This window comes from Mustela nigripes, chromosome 13 (assembly GCF_022355385.1).
Source record: "Mustela nigripes isolate SB6536 chromosome 13, MUSNIG.SB6536, whole genome shotgun sequence".
Classification (NCBI taxonomy): Eukaryota; Metazoa; Chordata; class Mammalia; order Carnivora; family Mustelidae; genus Mustela; species Mustela nigripes.
Genome location: NC_081569.1, coordinates 142,941,500 through 142,951,483, shown reverse-complemented (window position 1 = coordinate 142,951,483; position 9,984 = coordinate 142,941,500).

The following is a 9,984-nucleotide window of genomic DNA, read 5'->3' as shown; positions in this document are numbered from 1 at the left end:
ATTCATTCCTCTACTTCATCTAGCCTGCTCTTTATTCCAACAAATATATTTTTAATCTCCTTTATTGTGTTATTATCTCTGATTGGTTCTTTTTAAAAATCTGTGTTAAGGATCTCATGGATGTCCTCCACTATTTTCTTAAGTCCAGTATCTTTATGATCATTACTTTAAATTCTCTATCAAGGGGTACCTGAGTGGCTCAGTCAGTTGTGTCTGACTTTTGGTTTCAGCTTAGGTCATATTCTCAGGGTCATGAGATCAAACCCCATGTCCGTCTCCACACTCAGCTCAGAGTCTGCTTGGAATTCTCTTTCTCTCTCCCTCTGCCCTCCTCCTCATTCATACTTTCTGTCTAAAAACAAATAAAATGTTAAAAAGATAAATTCTCTATCAAGTATATTACTTATATCCATTTCATTTAGGTCTCTTGCTGTGGTTTGGTCTTGTACTTTCATTTAGAACGTATTTCTCTGTCTCCTCATTTTGTCTAATTCTGTGTGTCTGTTTCGGTGTTAGGAAAATCAGCTACTTCCCTTGCTCTTAAAACCTTTTATTTTAGAGAGAGAGTGTGTGCCTGCGAGTGGGGGTAGGGCAGAGGGAGGGAGAGAGGGAGAGAAGCAGACTACCTGCTGAGTGGTAAGCCTGATGTGGGGCTCAACCCCAGGACCCTAAGATCATGATCTGATTTGAAATCAAGAATCCATCGCTTAACAGACTGAGCCATCCAGGTGCCCCAAATTCTCTGGCTATCAACATAATAGCCTTATGAAGAAAAGGTCCTATAGTGCCTTGTATTACAGTGTCCCCTGTTCCCCAGGGCCTAGCTCTTCAAGGAATGTCTTCCATGTGAATTGTGGATGCTCTGCTCTTCAATCTTGGCCTCTTTTTCCTTCAGTCCAATTGTCTGCAAAGGCTCTCTGCCTATTGTGGACAGTGTCTGGTCCCTAGCAGGAGGGGGTGTGTTTTAGCAAGGTACATAGTGGTCTGCTTGCAAAATGAATCCACTCTTGCGAACTCCATAGCTGAAGACTGCAAAATGCACAGGTCAGATGTGGTGTTGACAGTGTTTGTGCCAGTCTTCCGGGAGAGGGGACCCACAGTTCTGGGACTAAGGGGAGTGTGACTGGGAAGGGTGGACCAAGTTCGGTAATGTGCGTTGATGCAGCACTGGTTCCTGCAAGTGGTTTTTGCTTATGCTCGGGGGTGGGGGAGGGAAGTGGCACCTGCCCGCTCCTTGTGTCTGAAGGGGTCTCCCATGCTCCCTGCCTCTCCGGGACACACTCTGTGTCAAGCAAATCACTATCCCTTCTGTCTGCCCCTTTCAAACTGCTGTCTACACTATCTGCAAAGGCGGTTGTTATGCTGTTTCTCTAAGGGACTCCACTTCCCAACACCCTCTGCGCTCTCCCAGAGCCAAGTCAGCCAATTTTTAAAATTTCAGGGTTTAGGTCCTATTGGTTATAAGAACTCACAAAATTCCGTCCCTCGGGGCACCTGGGTGGCTCAGTGGGTTAAGCCCTGCCTTCAGCTCAGGTCATGATCCCAAAGTCTCTGCTCGGCAGGGAGCCTGCTCCCCCCCCCCCCGCCTACTTGTGATCTCGCTCTGTCAAATAACTAAAATCTTTAAAAAAAAAAATTCCGTCCCTCTTACTTTCAAAGGCAAATGTTATGAGGATTCATCCTTCCCATTCCTGGGTTCTCTCGTGGGGAAGCCCATTTTTTGCCTTTCTCTGCCATCAGCTCCCTCCCCGCCACAGATAGCTACGGCTTATTTGCTCCCAGCCTATCTTTGCTATTCCCACCTTCCTCGATGTGTCCTCTCCTCTGCTTTAGTTGTGGAGTTTGTTCTGCCAGTCTTCAGGTCATTTTCTGGGTTATTTATGCTGATGTGAGTGTTACAACTCTATCTGTGGAAAGAGGCAAACTTAGGGCCACCCTACTCCGCCATCTCATTACTGTAGCTTTGTAATATAGTTTGAAATCAGGGAGTGTGGTGGGTCCGGCTTTGCTCTTTCTCAAGACTGCTTTGGCTATTTGAGGTCTTTTGTGGTTCCATACAAATTTTAAGATTGTTCTGTGAAAAATGGCACTGAAATTTTGATAGAGATCGCATCAGTCCGTACATTCCTTTGGGTGGCATGGACATTATAATAATATTAATTCTACCACTCTGTAAGCACAGGGTATCTTTCCATTTATTTGTATCTTCTTAATTTCTTTTGTAAATATCTTACAGTTTTTAATATACAGTTCTTTGGGGCGCCTGGGTTTCTCAGTCTCTTCAGCATCTGCCTTTGGGTCAGGTCATGATCTCAGGGTCCTGGGATCTGGCCCCATGTCAGGCTCCCTGCTCAGTAGGAGTCTGCTTCTTCTTCTCCCTCTGTGGTTGCTCTCTCTCAAGTAAATAAATGAAACATTTAAAAAATAATATACAGCTTTTTCATTTCTTTGGTTAAACTTGTTCCTAGGTAGTTTCTTCTTCTTCTCCTTTTTTTTTTTTTTTTTTAAGATTTTATTTATTTGGGGGAGAGAGAGAGAGAGAGAGCACAAGCAGGGGGAGGGGCGGAGTGAGAGGGTAAAGCAAACTCCCCACTGAGAGGCATGGGGCTCGATCCCAGGACCCTAGGATCATGACCTGAGCGAAAGGCAGAAACTTAACCGACTGAACCACCCAGGAGCCCCTGTACTTTATTCTTTTCAATACAACTATAATTAGGGTTGTTTACTTAATTCCTTTGATAGCTTATTATTAGTATATAGAATTGCAACCAATTTTTGTGTATTTATTTTGTATCCTGCATCTTTACTGAATTTATTTTTTCTGATAGTTTTTTGATGAAGTTTTTAGGGTTTTCCATATATGATGTCAGTCATCCACAAATAGTGACAGTTTTACTTCTTCCTTTATAATATAGATGCCTTTTCTTACCTACTTCCTGTAGCTAGGATTTCCAATCAAAGTGGCAAGAGGGGGGTATCCTCTTGTCCTGATCTTTAGGAAAAGCTTTCAGCTTTTCATGGAATGTGATGTTAGTTGTGGGCTTATCATATATGGCCTTTATTATGTTGAGAAATATTCCCTCTGTACTTGCTTTATTGAGAGTTTTTATAATAAATGGATATTGCATTTTGTCAAATGTTTTTCCTGAATTAATTATATGATTATTTCCTCTTTTAAGGTGGAGTATCACATTGATTTGTGGATGTTGAACCCGGGATCCTTGCATCTCTGGAAAAAATCCCACTTGATCACGGTGTATGATCCTTTTAATGTATTTTTCAATTCAGTTTGCTAATACTTTGTTGAGAATTTTTTCATTTATGTTCATTAGAGATATTGACCTGTAATTTTCTTTTCTTGTGGCATCCTTGGCAGGCTTTATTATCAGGGTAATGCTGGCCTCATAAAATAAGTTTGGAAGAGTTCTTCCCTCTTCTAGTTTTTGGAAGAGTTTGAGAATGCTTGAGATTGATTCTTTGAGTGTTTGGTAGAATTCACCAGTGAGGCCATCTGGTCCTAGACTTGTTTGGCTGGAGGTTTTTGATTACTGATTCAATCTCCTTACTGTATTCAGTCTGTTCAAATTTTCTGTTTCATCATGGCTCAGTCTTGGTAGGTTGTATGTTTCTATAAATATACCCATTTCTTCTATGTTGTCCAATTTATTGGCATATAATTGTCTGCAATAGTCTCTTATGATCCTTTGCATTTCTGTGGTATCAGTTCTAACATCTTTCATTTCTATTTATTTTTTGAGTCCTTTTTCTCTTGGTGAGTCTACCTAAAGGTTTCTCAGTTTAGTTTATCTTTTCAGTGAGCCAGCTCTTAGTTTCATTGAACTTCTCCCTTGTCTTTTTAGTCTCTACTTTATTTATTTCTACTCTGCTATCAAATAATTTCTGGTTTCATACCATTGTGTTTGGAAAAAGTGCTTGACATTTCAAGAGTTTTAAAATTTATTGACTTGTTTTGTGGCCTAACATACGGTCTATACCATATAATGTTCCATGTGCACTGGTAAAGGACGCATACTCTGTTGCTTTTATTTTTATTTTTATTTTATTTATTTATTTTTTTTTAAGATTTTATTTATTTATTTGACAGAGAGAAATCACAAGTAGATGGAGAGGCAGGCAGGGAGAGAGGAAGGGAAGCAGGCTCCCTGCTGAGCAGAGAGCCCGATGCGGGACTCGATCCCAGGACCCTGAGATCATGACCTGAGCCGAAGGCAGCGGCTTAACCCACTGAGCCACCCAGGCGCCCCACTCTGTTGCTTTTAGATGGAATACTCAGTACATATCTAAGTCCCATTTTCCTTAACATGTCATTTATGGCTCAAACTGATTTTCTGCCTGGATGATCTATCCATTGATAAAAGTGGGGCAATAAAGTCCTCTACTATTGTATTGCTATTTCTTCCTTTAGCTCTTTTAATATTCATTTTATATTATTTTGGTGTTCCTCTTTGGGTGCATAAATATTTTCAATGTTGTATCTTCTTGTTTAATTGATCCCTTCATCATTATGTAGCACTGTTCTTTGTTTAGTCTTTGTTTTAAACTGTTTAGTTACTCCAGTTTTCTCCTTGTTTCCATTTGTATGGGATATCTTTTTTGTTTTCATTGACTCTTCTCCATTATTTTTCTATTCTCTATTTCGTTTTTCCTTCCTTCTGCTGGCTTTGGGTTTAGTTTGTTCTTTTTTCTAGTTCCTTAAGTTGTAAAGTGAGGGTGTTGAAATTTTTGTTTTGTAATGTAAGCAGGTATAGCTTAGCATAGCTTTTGCTGTGCCCCGTAAGTTTTACTTTTTATTTTCACTCATCTCTAAATATTTTTTTAAAAGATTTTATTTATTTGACAGAGAGAGAGATCACAAGTAGGAGAGAGGCAGGCAGAGAGAAGGGAGGCACAGGCTTCCTGCTGAGAAGAGAACCTGATGCGAGGCTTGATCCCGGGACCCTGAGATCATGACCTGAGCTGAAGGCAGAGGCTTAACCTGCTGAGCCACCCTGGCGCCTCTCTAAATATTTTCTAATTTCCCTTGTGATTTCTTCTTTGATCTATTGATTGTTTAAGAGCATTTCCACTTTTCTCTCCCCTAGTTTTATTTCTTTTGATTTCTAACTTCATCCCATTGTGGTCAGAGAAGATGCTTTGCATAGTATCTTTTAAAATATATTGAGGCTTATTTTTTACCCTAACATATAGCCTATCCTAGAAAATGTCCCATGTGCACAGGAGAAGAATGTGAGTTGTTGGGTGAAATGGTCTGTAAACATCCTTAGATCTAGTTATTCAAGTCCTCTATTTCATTACTTCGGCTGGTTATTTATTTATTTTTTTAAGATTTTATTTATTTGAGAGACAGACACAGAGAGAGCGTGAGTGAGGAGAAGGTCAGAGGGAGAAGCAGACTCCCCATGGAGGGGAGCCCGATGTAGGACTCGATCCCGGGACTCCAGGATCATGACCTGAGCTGAAGGCAGTCGTCCAACCAACTGAGCCACCCAGGCACCTCTCTGCTGGTTATTCTATTATTGAGTGGGGAATTAAAGTCTCCCACCACTATTGTAGAACTATTTCTGCTTTCAATTCTGTCAGTTTTTCCTTCATTTTCCTGGTGTGTTATTAGTTGTGTCTATGTTCACAATTCTATTTTTTTTAACTGTATTGAAATTTTTACTAATGTCTTTTTTCTTATATACCTTCATTGATTTAAAGTTTATTTTGTTTCATATTAGTATAGTCACCTCTGATCTCTACTGGTTACTATTTGCATGGAATATATTTTTTTGCCACCCTTTCACTTTCTGAAATATAAGATTAGTCTTTTTTTTTTTTTTTTTAAAGATTTTATTTATTTGACAGAGAGAGCTCACAAGTAGGCAGAGGCAGGCAGAGAGAGAGGAGGAAGCAGGCTCACTGCCGAGCAGAGAACCCGATGCGGGGCTCGATCCCAGGACCCTGGGATCATAACCTGAGCTGAAGGCAGAGGCTTTAACCCACTGAGCCACCCAGGTGCCCCTAAGATTAGTCTTTTACATTAGTGTGCTTGGAATGTAAAATTAGTCTTTTTAGATAGCATGTAGTTGCCATCATGTGTTATTTTGCCAATCCCTACATTTTGATCGGAGTTTAATCCATTTATGTTTACGTATGTTTGTACGTAATGTAAGCTCCATGCCCAACCTGCAGCCCAACGTGGGACTTGAACTCATGGCCCTGAGATCAACACTTGAGCTGAGATCAAGAGTTGGACACTTAACAGACTGAGCACCTCAGGTACCCCACCATTTACATTTAAATTAATACTGGGAAGTAGGGACTTAATTTTTTTTAAAAGATTTTGACAGAGAGATAAGAGCACAAGTAGGCAGAGCAGCAGGCAGAGGCAGAGAGAGAAGGCTCCCCTTGAGCAACGAGCCCAATGTAGGACTTGATCCCAGGACCCTGGGATCGTGACCTGAGCTGAAGGCAGCTGCTTGACCGACTGAGCCACCCAGGCCTCCCAGCAGGGACTTAATTTTGTCATTGTGCAGTTTTCTGTATACCTTACAGCGTTTTTTGTCCATTTCCTGAATTACTGTCATCTTCTGTTTAATAGATATTTGTATTTAAATGTTTCTCATTTCCTGTTGCATATATTCTACAGCTATCTTCTTTGTGGTTACCATAGGGATTATACTTAACATCCTAAAGTTTTAACACTCTAATTTGAATCAATACCAGCTTAACCTCATTAACATACAAAACCTTAGCTTCATGGCTCTGTTCTTATCCCGTCATTATTGATGCCACAAAACTGCAGCTTTATGCAGAGTGGTGTCCAAAAACAAGTAATTTTTAAAAATTCATTAGTCCCTTCAATTATGTAGAAAAAAAAAAACAAAAAAAACTTGGGATATCTGGGTGGCTCAGTCAGTTAGGTGTCTGCCTTCAGCTCAGGTCATGGTTCCAGTATCGCGGGATCAAGTCCTGCGTCAGGATCTTTGCTCAACAAGGAGCCTGCTTCTCCCTCTCTGCCTGTTGCTCACCCTGCTTGTGCTCTGACAAATAAAATCTTTGGGGGAAAAAAATAAAAATTGGGACTTGAGAACACACTAGTAATACTAGCTTTTAGATTAATACTTAAAAAAAAAATGTATTCTCTGGAGTTACAAACCATTGTCACAATACTAGCTTCTATAACTCCCTGTGTATTTAATGTTTCTTATGGCTTTTTGAATTACTGTCTAGTATTCATCTCACACTGCAGGCGCCCCTCAAGAACTCTTGCAGGTCAAGTCTGGAGGTGACAAACCTTGGCTGCTGGTTACCTGGGAATGTTGTATTTCCTCCTTCACCTAACGGCAGTTTTTCATTTAGTACTTTGAATATACCAGCCTTCTGGCCAAGTTTCTCATGATACATCTGATTGTCTTATGGGGGTGATGCGTATATACAATCCTGTATGTATGATTTGCTCCTCTTGGTTTTCAAGATCCTATTGTCTTTTGAAAATTAGTGTGTCTCAGTATGGATCTGAGTTTATCTTTCTTGGGAGTTTACTGAGCCTCTTGGATGTTTGCGGAGCTTCATTTCATTTGCCTTGGGAACATTTCAACCATATTTCTTCAAATATTCTCTCTGCCCCTATGTTTTCTTTCTGAGACTCCCATAGTGTAGATGTTGGTTCTCTTAATGGTATTTTACAGGTCACTAAGGTTCTGTTCAGGTTTCTTCCTGTTGTTTTTTTTTGTTTGTTTTTTCAGACTCAGTAACTTCCAGTATTTAATATTTTCTCCAGCATGCCCAAATCTACCTTTGAATCCCTCTTGTGAATTTAGCATTTCATTTATACTTTTTTGCTCCAGAATTTTTTGGATTTTTTTTAAGGGTTCCTATTTCTATTGATATTTCTATTTTGTTCAGAAATTTCTCCACATCTTCCTTTGGTTCTTTTGACTGTCTTTAAGATAGTTAAGCTCTGTTCAGATCTGCAATCAGGCCTTTTTTTCTTTTGAATGGCTCATACTTTCCTACTTCCTAGTATGCCTTGTGATTCTTTTGTTATTGTACAGTGGACATTTATGTCTAATGAAGTGTTAACTGTGTAAACAGGATTCTCTCCCATCTCCAGGAATTGCTGCATTTTATTAAGTTACAGGTTACAGGAGTACCTGGGTGGCTCAGGGGATTAAGCATCTGCCTTTGGCTCAGGTCATGACCTCAGGGTCCTGGGATCAAGCTGCTTGGGAGGGGGCTGCTCAACAGAGTCTGCTTCCCCCTCTCCCTCTGATCCTCCACGCCGCTTGTGGTGTCTCAAAGAAAATCTTAAAAAATAAATTAGTTATATAAATTTTTTTTTAAAGATTTCATCCAATTATTTGTCAGAGAGCAAGTGAGTGCACAAGTAGGGGGGAAGAGAAGCAGGATTCCCACTGAGCAGGGACCCCGATGGGGTACTTGATCCCAGGACCCTGGGATTATGACGTGAGCCGAAGGCAGACACTTAATGGACTGGAGCCACCCAGACGTCCCTACAGGTTTTATTTGGTTATAGGCTTTCTCTGTGCCAAGGATCACCCTGAGCTATTATGGTCTTCTCAAATCTTTTGAGTCCAAGCCTTTCCCTGAGCATGTGTGGTCACCTTCTAATTTCCCCTTGTTAAGTGCAGTTGCTTTCAAACATCCTAGCCTTTAATACTATCTAGCCCCCAAGGCAAAGAGGAGAAAAATGAAGGTGGCGGGGTTAGCATCTCTTTACACCCACTGGAAGCCACTTCAGCCTGAAGCGGGGCTTGCAATCATGGGGGCACGCGCAACAATGGCTTCCTTCTTTGTATGCACTCTGATCAGAAGCAGCAGAGAACAGATCCCTGGTATCTAGAGGACAGTGTCCTTTCGGTCTGCCCTGGCTCCTACAGGGTGTGCACAGCTGCCTGCCCTACATATACGGGTGGAGGATGGGTAGCCACCACTGTGCTGGGATCAGAAATGGACTAAAAAAGCTGCACTTTACTGTCCAGGTCAGTCTCCTGGAAGTTAAGCCTTCAACATACTCCCCAGTTCCAGACTCTCAGTGCAGCTGATGTCAAGGTGGGGACAGATTGCTGGTGCTTCCTACTCTGCCCTCTTCCTGAATCCTCAATTCGAGTTTTATCCCTTTACTGATGTTTTCGTGCAGTCTTGGTTGGGGATGGGGTCAGTTTGGATTCAATCCACAAAATCTTAGCGATAAGCCACAGCTATTTTCAGGTCCCATGTTTAAATAATACTTTCATTTTTTAAATTTTTAAAAAAGATTTTATTTATTTGGCACAGAGATCACAAGTAGACAGAGAGGCAGACAGAGAGGAGGAAGCAGGCTCCCCGCTGAGCAGAGAGCCCGATGTGGGGCTCGATCCCAGGACCCTGAGACCATGACCTGAGCAGAAGGCAGAGGCTTAACCCACTGAGCCACCTGGGTGCCCCTAAATAATACTGAGAGGTGCCCGGGTGGCTCAGTGGGTTAAGTGTCTGGCTCTTGATCTCAGGGTTGTAAATTCAGGTCCCATGTTGGGCTCCACGCTGGGCAGAGCCTACTTATCATACACATATTATTTAAATTTAAGTAATTTCACACCCAACATGGAGCTTGAACTCAAGACTGCAAGATCAAATCACATGCTCCACAGACTGAGCCAGCCCCTTCAAGTTGCATTTAGTTCTCTTAACAAGTACTTTGGCATTCTGGACTTCATGAAAAGGAACAGGGGAAGGTAAAAAAGAATGGAGCCTATTTTTATATAAAGTTATACGGCAAGAACTGGTTAGGAGAAGCAAGCATGCTCTCATGCCATTCGCTTTCCAATGACCCACCGACTCACCAAAGCATCCTTTGCTTTTTCTATTCAACCATCTGTTCCTTCACCCCGACAGCACCTGTCCACCTGCCGACCTGCCCGTGGACTACTTCTGTTCTACCCACCTGTGGAATCCAGGCACTTGGGGGGGTGGGGGGGG